The following is a 9,738-nucleotide window of genomic DNA, read 5'->3' on the forward strand; positions in this document are numbered from 1 at the left end:
CTACGAACTCTTAACACACACTGACTGCCACGAACTCTTAACACACACTGTGGAGGCGGCTTAATAGTACTCTTTGGCGCAATCTCTGGCGCAGTGGCACAGTGTAGCCACCTTTCAATGTTATAGTTTCTATTTCTTGTTGGAGTTCTGTATGTTGAAGTGGAAATTTGTGTGCTCTGTACAGCACCGATCTAAAGCAGCTTTTTTGTTGGAGGACGATCTTGTCGCGATAATGGCAGACGCCTCGCCCAACGATCATCGTGCTTTTGTTCACTGCCTGATCTCCGTAGACATTCTGTAAGCACCTATGAACACCTGCGACGCTCTGGTTTTTCGGCAAAAGAAACTCAATGACAGCTCTCTGCTTGGAACACACCTCCGTTACAGACGTTATTTTTGAAGCCTACGTATATCACCGCCACCAATTGGAACTTCATGAAAGTATAGTGGCTGAAGCGGAAATATTCCTCGATGTCACACAACAAATTCCACATTTCTTCAACCGAAGTTAGCGGAGAAAAAAAGGCGTTACATTACTTATTAATCGTCCGTCGCATATTTTCCTATTGCTTGTACTCTTTATCGTCCACATCTCATTTCTGTATGCATAACGCTACACTCCAAAGAAATACTTCCAGAAAAGACCCTCCTGCACTTAAATTTGTGTTCAATGTCAACAATGCTTTTGTTGAAGTTCTTTGATATATGTTGTTGTGGTCTTCAGTCCTGAGACTGGTCTGATGCAGCTCTCCATGCTACTCTATCCTGTGCAAGCTTCTTCATCTCCCAGTACCTACTACAACCTACATCCTTCTGAATCTGCTTAGTGTATTCATCTCTTGGTCTCCCTCTACGATTTTTACCCTCTACGCTGCCCTCCAATGCTAAATTTGTGATCCCTTGATGCCTCAGAACATGTCCTACCAACCGGTCCCTTCTTCTTGTCAAGTTGTGCCACAAACTCCTCTTCTCCCCAATTCTATTCAATACCTCCTCATTAGTTATGTGATCTACCCATCTAATCTTCAGCATTCTTCAGTAGCACCACATTTCGAAAGATTCTATTCTCTTCTTGTCCAAACTGTTTATCGTCCATGTTTCACTTCCATACATGGCTACACTCCATACAAATACTTTCAGAAACGATTTCCTGACACTTAAATCAATACTCGATGTTAACAAATTTCTCTTCTTCAGAAACGCTTTCCTTGCCATTGCCAGTCTACATTTTATATCCTCTCTACTACGACCATCATCAGTCCTTTGTTGTCTCTGACAGAATTACAATGTCAGCGGCGAACCTCAAAGTTTTTATTTCTTGTTCATGGATTTTAATGCCTGCTCCGAACTTTTCTTTTGTTTCCTTTACTGCTTGCTCAATATACAGATTCAATAGCATCGCGTAGAGGCTACAACCCTGTCTCACTCCCTTCCCAACTGCTGCTTCTCTTTCATGCCCCTCGACTCTTACAACTGCCATCTGCTGTCTGTACAAATTGTAAACAGCCTTTCGCCCCCTGTATTTTACCCCTGCCACCTTCAGAATTTGAAAGAGAGTATTCCAGCCAACATTGTCAAAAGCTAGAAACGTAGGTTTGCCTTTCCTTAATCTTTCTTCTAAGATAAGTCGTAGGGTCAGTATTGCCTCACGTGTTCCAACATTTCTACGGAATTCAAACTGATTTTCCCCGAGGTCGGCTTCTAGCAGTTTTTCCATTCGGCTGTAAAGAATTCGCGTTAGTATTTTGCAGCTGTGAGTTATTAAACTGATAGTTCGGTAATTTTCACATCTGTCAACACCTGCTTTCTTTGGGATTGGAATTATTATATTCTACTTGAAGTCTGAGGGTATTTCGCCTGTCTCATACATCTTGCTCACCAGATGGTAGAGTTTTGTCAGGACTGTCTCTCCCAAGGCTGTCAGTAGTTCTAATGGAATGTTGTCTACTCCCAGGGACTTGTTTCTACTTAGGTCTTTCAGTGCTCTGTCAAACTCTTTACGCAGTATCGTATCTCCCATTTCATCTTCATCTACCTCCTCTTCCATTTCCATAATTTTGTCCTCAAGAACATCGCCCCCTTATAGACCCTGTATATACTCCTTCCACCTTTCTGCTTTCCCTTCTTTGCTTAGAACTGGGTTTCCATGTGAGCTCTTGATATTTATGCAAGTGGTTCTCTTTTCTCCAAATGTCTCTTTAACTTTCCTGTAGGCAGTATCTATCTTACCCCTCGTGAGATAAGCCTCTACATCCTTACATTTGTCCTCTAGCCATCCCTGCTTAGCCATTTTGCACTTCATGTCGATCTCATTTTTGAGACGTTTGTATTTGATATAACAATCGTTATATATATTATGCGTGTGGCGCTATGGCTTGCTACAAGTCTTTCTGTTGGCTGATGCTTCGACGACTTGAGTGTCCCTATCTACCTACAGTTTAAAGAGACATCAGAGCCACGTGCCGTTCCTAACGACTCCTCTGATGTGTGAGAGGTGAAGTCTGTATTAAAGGCCGACTGAAAATTTCCGTGTTCCGACCGGGACTCGATCCAGCGACCTTTCGGTTTCCAAGCGCATGCTTTACCGCTACACCACCAGATTTGAAATATTATACGTTATTCATGTTCTGTTTGCTGGGATATCTTTCTTCATACTAAGATCTGAAATGTTATCTAATTGCCTGTATGTGTATAGTGAAATCATAGTTAAACGCGTGGTACATTGCCTTAGAAGACAAAGACAATATTGAGTAGGCATACTACACGGGTGACAAGACTTGAAGGAGCTTGCCGTTATCTACGGTAACGGAAAATCAAATGAGAGGAAGAACTTAAGTGTTGTACAGCCTTATCGGATGTACCTTGTCTGCAACACGCGTTCTGTGGACCGGTTTTCCGTTATCAGTATTCACTGTATTGCAGCCGGCAGACATATCGGGGCACAGACTCTGGGTTCCCCAGCGTTCGCCAGCTCCGGATCGTAGAAAGTACTACTCTGTGCCGGGCGCTGGCGTGATGCCATGTTGTCCGGGCACATTTTCCAGAGCAAAACGACCCCTGCACCGGCCACTTCCATTCCTTCCATCGCATTACCTGGTAAAATACGCCGCCGAGTTTGTGCGACAGCTAGAAAATTAGCGGGCCGACAGCCGGCGGTCTGGGAGAATCTCACCAGTCTGGTGTCCACACACCAGGAACCCCGCTGCTAGGCTGCGGACGTGCTACAAAAAACCGCGTGGCGTCCGAGCGCGCACGCGCAGACACGTGTGTGTGTGTGTGTGTGTGTGTGTGTGTGCGCGCGCGCGCGCGCGCGTGTGTGTGTATGGACGTGCGTGATTACGGGAGGCTCGTTAGCGGTCGGCTCGGATCGGCTGTCCTCGGCTCGCTGGGGAGCTGTCCGACGCCCACTGGACCCCTGCCCTCGTCCCGCCGTTGCTAGGCAACGAGGCTTCGGTAAACGCGCGGCGGCAGCCGGCACCGCCCTTGTGCGATGTGATAAGCCTGTCATCCCCAGGGCGCACTCTGAGGGCAAAGCAAATGGCAAATCGCTCTTCGCTCAGCTGCCAACGAGACCAAAAATATCTCTTCACTTTTGTCGCTAAAACTGTTCCTAGACTGCCAATATCTTTGAACTATATTCGTATTTGCCTAGTGTTACTGTCTATGGATAAGATTAAAGGCTATTGAATATACTGTGTAGTATATTGATGGATCTACTGAAACTGGATCCTCATTGCGCATACTAGTTAGACTGTTATTCGGTTTTTGCGTAGTGAAGGAGTGAAACCTATTGAAATTCATCGACGAATGAAGGTTCAATATGGTGATGCATGTTTGTCACAGCAGCAAGTCTACGAATAGAGTAGAAAGTTCGCAAATGGTGGGACTTCAGTGGAAGATGCTCCTCGTCCAGGTCAGGGACAACGAGTTGTGACTCCACAGAACTTTGCAGCAGTTGAAGCCATAGTGGAGGAAAACCGCCGTGTGACACTGAATGACGCAATGGAAGGAAAGAAGTTCCGTCCTGATGAAGAGGTATGCCACACGGTGCATGAGTGGTTGCATGGACTACCAGAAGAATTTTTTTCTAAACCAATTTATGCACTTTGTAAGCACTGGAGGTCTTGCATTGAGCATGGGGGAGATTATGTTCAAAAGTGAAACAGCTTTGTACAACTTCTGCACAATAAACAATATTTAAAAAAATACAGGGTGATTCAAAAAGAATACCACAACTTTAGGAATTTAAAACTCTGCAACGACAAAAGGCATAGCTAAGCACTATCTGTCGGCGAATTAAGGAAGCTATAAAGTTTCATTTAGTTGTACATTTGTTCGCTTGAGGCGCTGTAGACTAGGCGTCAGCGTCAGTTGATGCTAAGATGGCGACGGCTCAACAGAAAGCTTTTTGTGTTATTGAGTACGGCAGAAGTGAATCGACGACAGTTGTTCAGCGTGCATTTCGAACGAAGTATGGTGTTAAACCTCCTGATAGGTGGTGTATTAAACGTTGGTATAAACAGTTTACAGAGAATGGGTGTTTGTGCAAAGGGAAAAGTTCTGGACGGCCGAGAACGAGTGATGAAAATGTAGCACGCATCCAGCAAGCATTTGTTCGCAGCCCAGGAAAATCGACTCGCAGAGCTAGCAGAGAGCTGCAAATTCCACAATCAACTGTATGGAGAGTCCTACGAAAAAGGTTAGTTATGAAACCTGAACGTCAACTACCCAAGGCGATGGATCGGCCGCCAGGCAGCCTGTGACAGAGCACTTCATCACTGGCCTCCAAGAAGCCCTGATCTTACCCCCTGCGAGTTTTTCTTATGGGGGTATGTTAAGGATATGGTGTTTCGGCCACCTCTCCCAGCCACCATTGATGATTTGAAACGAGAAATAACAGCAGCTATCCAAACTGTTACGCCTGATATGCTACAGAGAGTGTGGAACGAGTTGGAGTATCGGGTTGATATTGCTCGAGTGTCTGGAGGGGGCCATATTGAACATCTCTGAACTTGTTTTTGAGTGAAAAAAAAACCTTTTTAAATACTCTTTGTAATGATGTATAACAGAAGGTTATATTATGTTTCTTTCATTAAATACGCATTTTTAAAGTTGTGGTATTCTTTTTGAATCACCCTGTATTGTATACTTTTGTCAGCAGAGTCCCGAATTTATTGTGTTGTGTAAACCGAATTATGGAAATAGCTTCGAAATCGGCGGAACGCACGTTTATTAATAGAATTATTGGAAGTCCATAGAGGTTTGCCAGCTTTATGGTGTGTAAAATTAAATTAGCATAGTAACTGTCAGAAGAAACGAGCAATACGTGCTGCTGTTATTGAAACACCGGGAAATGCATCTGAAAGCAGATCAGCTTCAGAATGAGATTTTCACTCTGCAGCGGAGTGTACGCTGATATGAAACTTCCTGGCAGATTAAAACTGTGTGCCGGACCGAGACTCGAAATCGGGACCTTTGCCTTTCGCAGGCAAGTGCTCCACCAGGAGAGCATCTGTAAAGTTTGGAAGGTAGGAGACGAGGTACTGGCAGAAGTAAAGCTGTGAGGCCGGGGCGTGAGTCGTGCTTGGGTAGCTCAGTGGCGCCATCACGATAGCTCAGCGTGTTCGGTCAGAGGGTTAGCTGCCCTCTGTAATAAAAAACTGAGTTAATCGATCAACAACGAACTTAAACAGATGTCTTACGACGTCCGCCACGAGCAGATGAAGCGAACAAAATGAAAAAAAAGTCGGTAGAGCACTTGCCCGCGAAAGGCAAAGGTCCCGAGTTCGAGTCTCGGTCTGGCACACAGTTTTAATCTGCCAGGAAGTTTCAGATCAGCTTCAGTTAGCAAAAGTGTAAAGCAGGCTTATTGACTGTGATGATATTTCCCTTACCAATTTCAGGTCTTCGAATGAATGTAAATAAGTTATACAGAACTGCATCCAGTCACTTTTTTGAATAATTATGTTTCATTCCGTAAACATAATTATTCAAAAAAGTGACTGGTTGCAGTTCTGTATAACTTATTTACATTCAATATAAAGTCACGGTTGTAAAATATCCGTAATGGATAAGCATAATCTTCCAATGAATTTCCTCTAGCTATATAACGTAAGGTAATTGAAACGCGCTGACTTAGCAATAGGGTCTAGCGGATGAGAGTATTTTTTTTTTTAATTACACACGCATCCACTTCAAAAAGTACGCCGGATGAGCGACCTCTCGTCCTGAAGTCATTTAGTAAATATTCATGCCATAGTATTGCACTCTTCTCGCTCATGTACACTTCGTCTTGTCTTTCCACAAGAGCAAAGCAAGCAGAATGGCGAGATAACGTCCAGATCCGTCATTTTTGAGCAGTATCATTTCATTGTGTGGACCCAACTGCCAGTATATTGTTCAATACGAGTATTATTGCCCTGTATAATTGACACTCTAGGGACCACATAATGGAAGTATTCTGATCAGTTTCCCACGGTGTATTTTTTTTCACCGTTCATTTATCACTGACTTGACAAAAGTCATTGGATAGTGATATACACATAAACAGATCGCGGCAGTGTCACGCATACAAGTTACAAAACGGCAGTGCATTGGCGGAGCTGACGTTGGTACTCAGTTGATTCACGTAAGAAGATTTCCGACGTGATTATGGCCGCAAGACGAGAATTAAGCAGACTTTGAGCGCGGAATGGTAATTGGAGTTGGACGCGCAGGACATTCCATTTCGGAAATCGTTAGGAAATTCAGTATTCCGAGATCCACAGAGTCAAGAATGGGCTGAGAATATCAGATTTCAGACATTACCTCTCACCATGGACAACGCAATGGCCGACGTCCTTCGTGTAACGACCGAGAGCAGCGGCGTTTGCGTAGAATTGTCAGTGCTACCAAACAAGCAACATTGCGCGGAATGACCGTAGAGAAATCAATGTGGGACCTACGACGAACGTATCCTTTAGGACAGTGCAGCGAAACTTTGCGTTAATGGGCTATGGCAGCAGACGACTGGCGCGAGTGACTTTGCTAACAGCACGACACAGCCTCCAGCACCTCTCCTGGACTAGTGACCGTATCGGTCGGATCCTAGACGACTGGAAAACCGTGGCCAAGTCAGGTAAGTCACGATTCGATTTGGTAAGAGCTGATGGTAGGGTTAGAGTGTCGCGCAGCCCCCCCCCCCCCCCAAAGCCATGGACTCAAGTTGACAACAAGGCACTGTGTAAGATAGAGTGGCTCCTTAATGGTGTGGGCTGTGTTTTCATTTAAAGGACTGGGTCCTCTGGTCCAACTGAACTGATTATTCACTGGAAATGGTTATGTTCGGCTACTTGGAGACCATTTGCAGCCATTCATGGACTTCATGTTCCCAGACAACAATGGAATTTTTATGGATGACAGGGCACCACATCAAAACATTTGGGCGAATGATTTGGCCATCCAGATCGGACAACATACTGCACCGGCAACACTTTCACGATTACGAACGGCTACAGACGCAATACGGCTCAATATTTCTACAGGGTGTGATGACCTCAACCCACAGGAAAAATAATTATCAAAATCTGAACTGTGAAGTCATCCAAAATTCTAGTTGGAAAACCACACTCTTTGTTATACTTCTCAATTGGTCACGATCCCACTTTGTTTATGAACTGAAAACTCTAATATTCGCGAGAAACTGCTCTGAAATTACCTAAACCGACAAAATTGTGTATATAGTCTCTGAAACTTCAAAGGAACTAGAAAAAGTGACAAAATTTCGTGAATCACACACAATACTGTTAACAATCGCATGAACACTGGGAGTTTCACCATACATCTACCCACTTTTGAGTATAACCAGTGTCTCTTAATACTACGACTCGTAGCAATACAATATCAAAAAACTTTTATTACTGGGTTAAGAGTCACTACGTGATATGACAGCTGACATTTATAATTCGCGCCCACGTCAGGAAAAACACCAATACGGGAATAGCAGCTCTTACATTATTGGTCAGAACGCAAGCAATTATGGCCGTCGCCGTAATTTTCGCGCGAAGCCATATTTCGCGACAAAATACTCTTATTGGTTACTGTCATATATCTAGTCTCATAACAATACATAAAACCACATAAAATAATTACAATAATTTTGACATGCAAGGAGAATTAGTCCTAATGAGAGCAAGAAGTTTATATTTACTGGTGTTTCAACAATGACTACCAGGCAACTTTTAATTCACTGATTGTAATTTTATTTTCGTTAGCAGAAAGCAAACAAACTAAACAAACAATTTAATTAAACAGAGTCTGTAATTCTTATACTTTTAATAGAGAAAGAAAGTTTCTAGGTCGGGGGATAGCGTTCAGCGAAATCCCTTAACTTTTTGTTGCATACGAAGCGTTGCGTTAGGCAGCACGATGTCGGCGGGTTACGATGACGAGAGCAGGATACAGGCAGTTCCGCTGGTTAATCTTCTCCGGCGAAACGCAAATAAAGTTCCGGCATAGCTGTATCATTAACCCCGTGGCGATTAACAAACCACAAGACGCCAATACACGAACGTTGACATGTCCTCTCTTTCAAAGTACATGACGTAGACATCGCTCGTTTTTGCACTTTATGCACTGTCCGTGACGCTATCGTCCATAATTACGCAGTTCGTCACATTCATATAGTCTTAGCCACAAATACACAGTTCATAGAATTGTTCTTGTGTGTGAAGCACACCGTAAACAATGTCCACTCTGTTCTCGCATTTCAAAACTTCGACAACGTCACTGAAAGCCATTTATATTTCACAGTTAATTAAAGTCTTCACTTTCATGGCTTGATAGAATGTGATATACAACGGTTCCACCACCCAAAACCAATACCAGCCAAGTTCATTCGAATAAAGGCACAGTTCGTGTCGGCCACAACAAAGTAATGTTAGTGGCACTTTCACAGTCCGGTTTGTTTGCTCTTAAAGTTCGCTGGCGATGGCATTACATACCGCAGTGGTAAAGAGAATTAACAATCTGATAGTTCGGTATCACTGTGCATACAATTACGTATGCTTTTCATGGAACACAGTACTATTTTTCCCGCGCACGCTTCACAGACACGCCATCCACCATCCCCTCTACTACGCAACAACCTTTCAACTCTCGATATCACTATCGCTGTCCCCTGTCTATAGATGTTATATCGTTATCGTAAATTACATAACCCTTTATAAATGTTATTGACTGCATTTTTCACAATTACTAATATTCCAAAAGAGAACTTTAGAAACTTTACCACAGGTACAAAGCAAGAAACATATTTATCCATTAGCAAACGAAATAATCACAGTTACATCTTTACATTTAAAAACCACAGTAGAATGTTACATAATCACAATGAGAAATGCCCATATGAACAAAAGGAAAAGAATAGAAATCCAAGGAAAATCACGAAACAAAATTTTATATGCGTAATTAGCAATGCCTTCACAAGGGGACTTCCAACGACTTGTTGAAACCATGCCACGTTGAGGTCCTGCACTACGCCGGGCAAGAGGAGGCCCAACACCGTATTAGGAGGTATCGCTTGACTTGCGTCACCTCAGTGTTCTGTACCACTAGCCAGACTCAAAGACATGCTGGCACCGACGCCACGTGTAATGATTTCTATATATACATTTTTTTTTGTAATTTCTGATTCTGAAATGTTTGTCACCAAAGAGCCTGACTGGGCGAACTCGTTTCAGACTTCTCAGACCACGCGTC

This window comes from Schistocerca piceifrons, chromosome 5 (assembly GCF_021461385.2).
Source record: "Schistocerca piceifrons isolate TAMUIC-IGC-003096 chromosome 5, iqSchPice1.1, whole genome shotgun sequence".
Lineage (NCBI taxonomy): Eukaryota > Metazoa > Arthropoda > Insecta > Orthoptera > Acrididae > Schistocerca > Schistocerca piceifrons.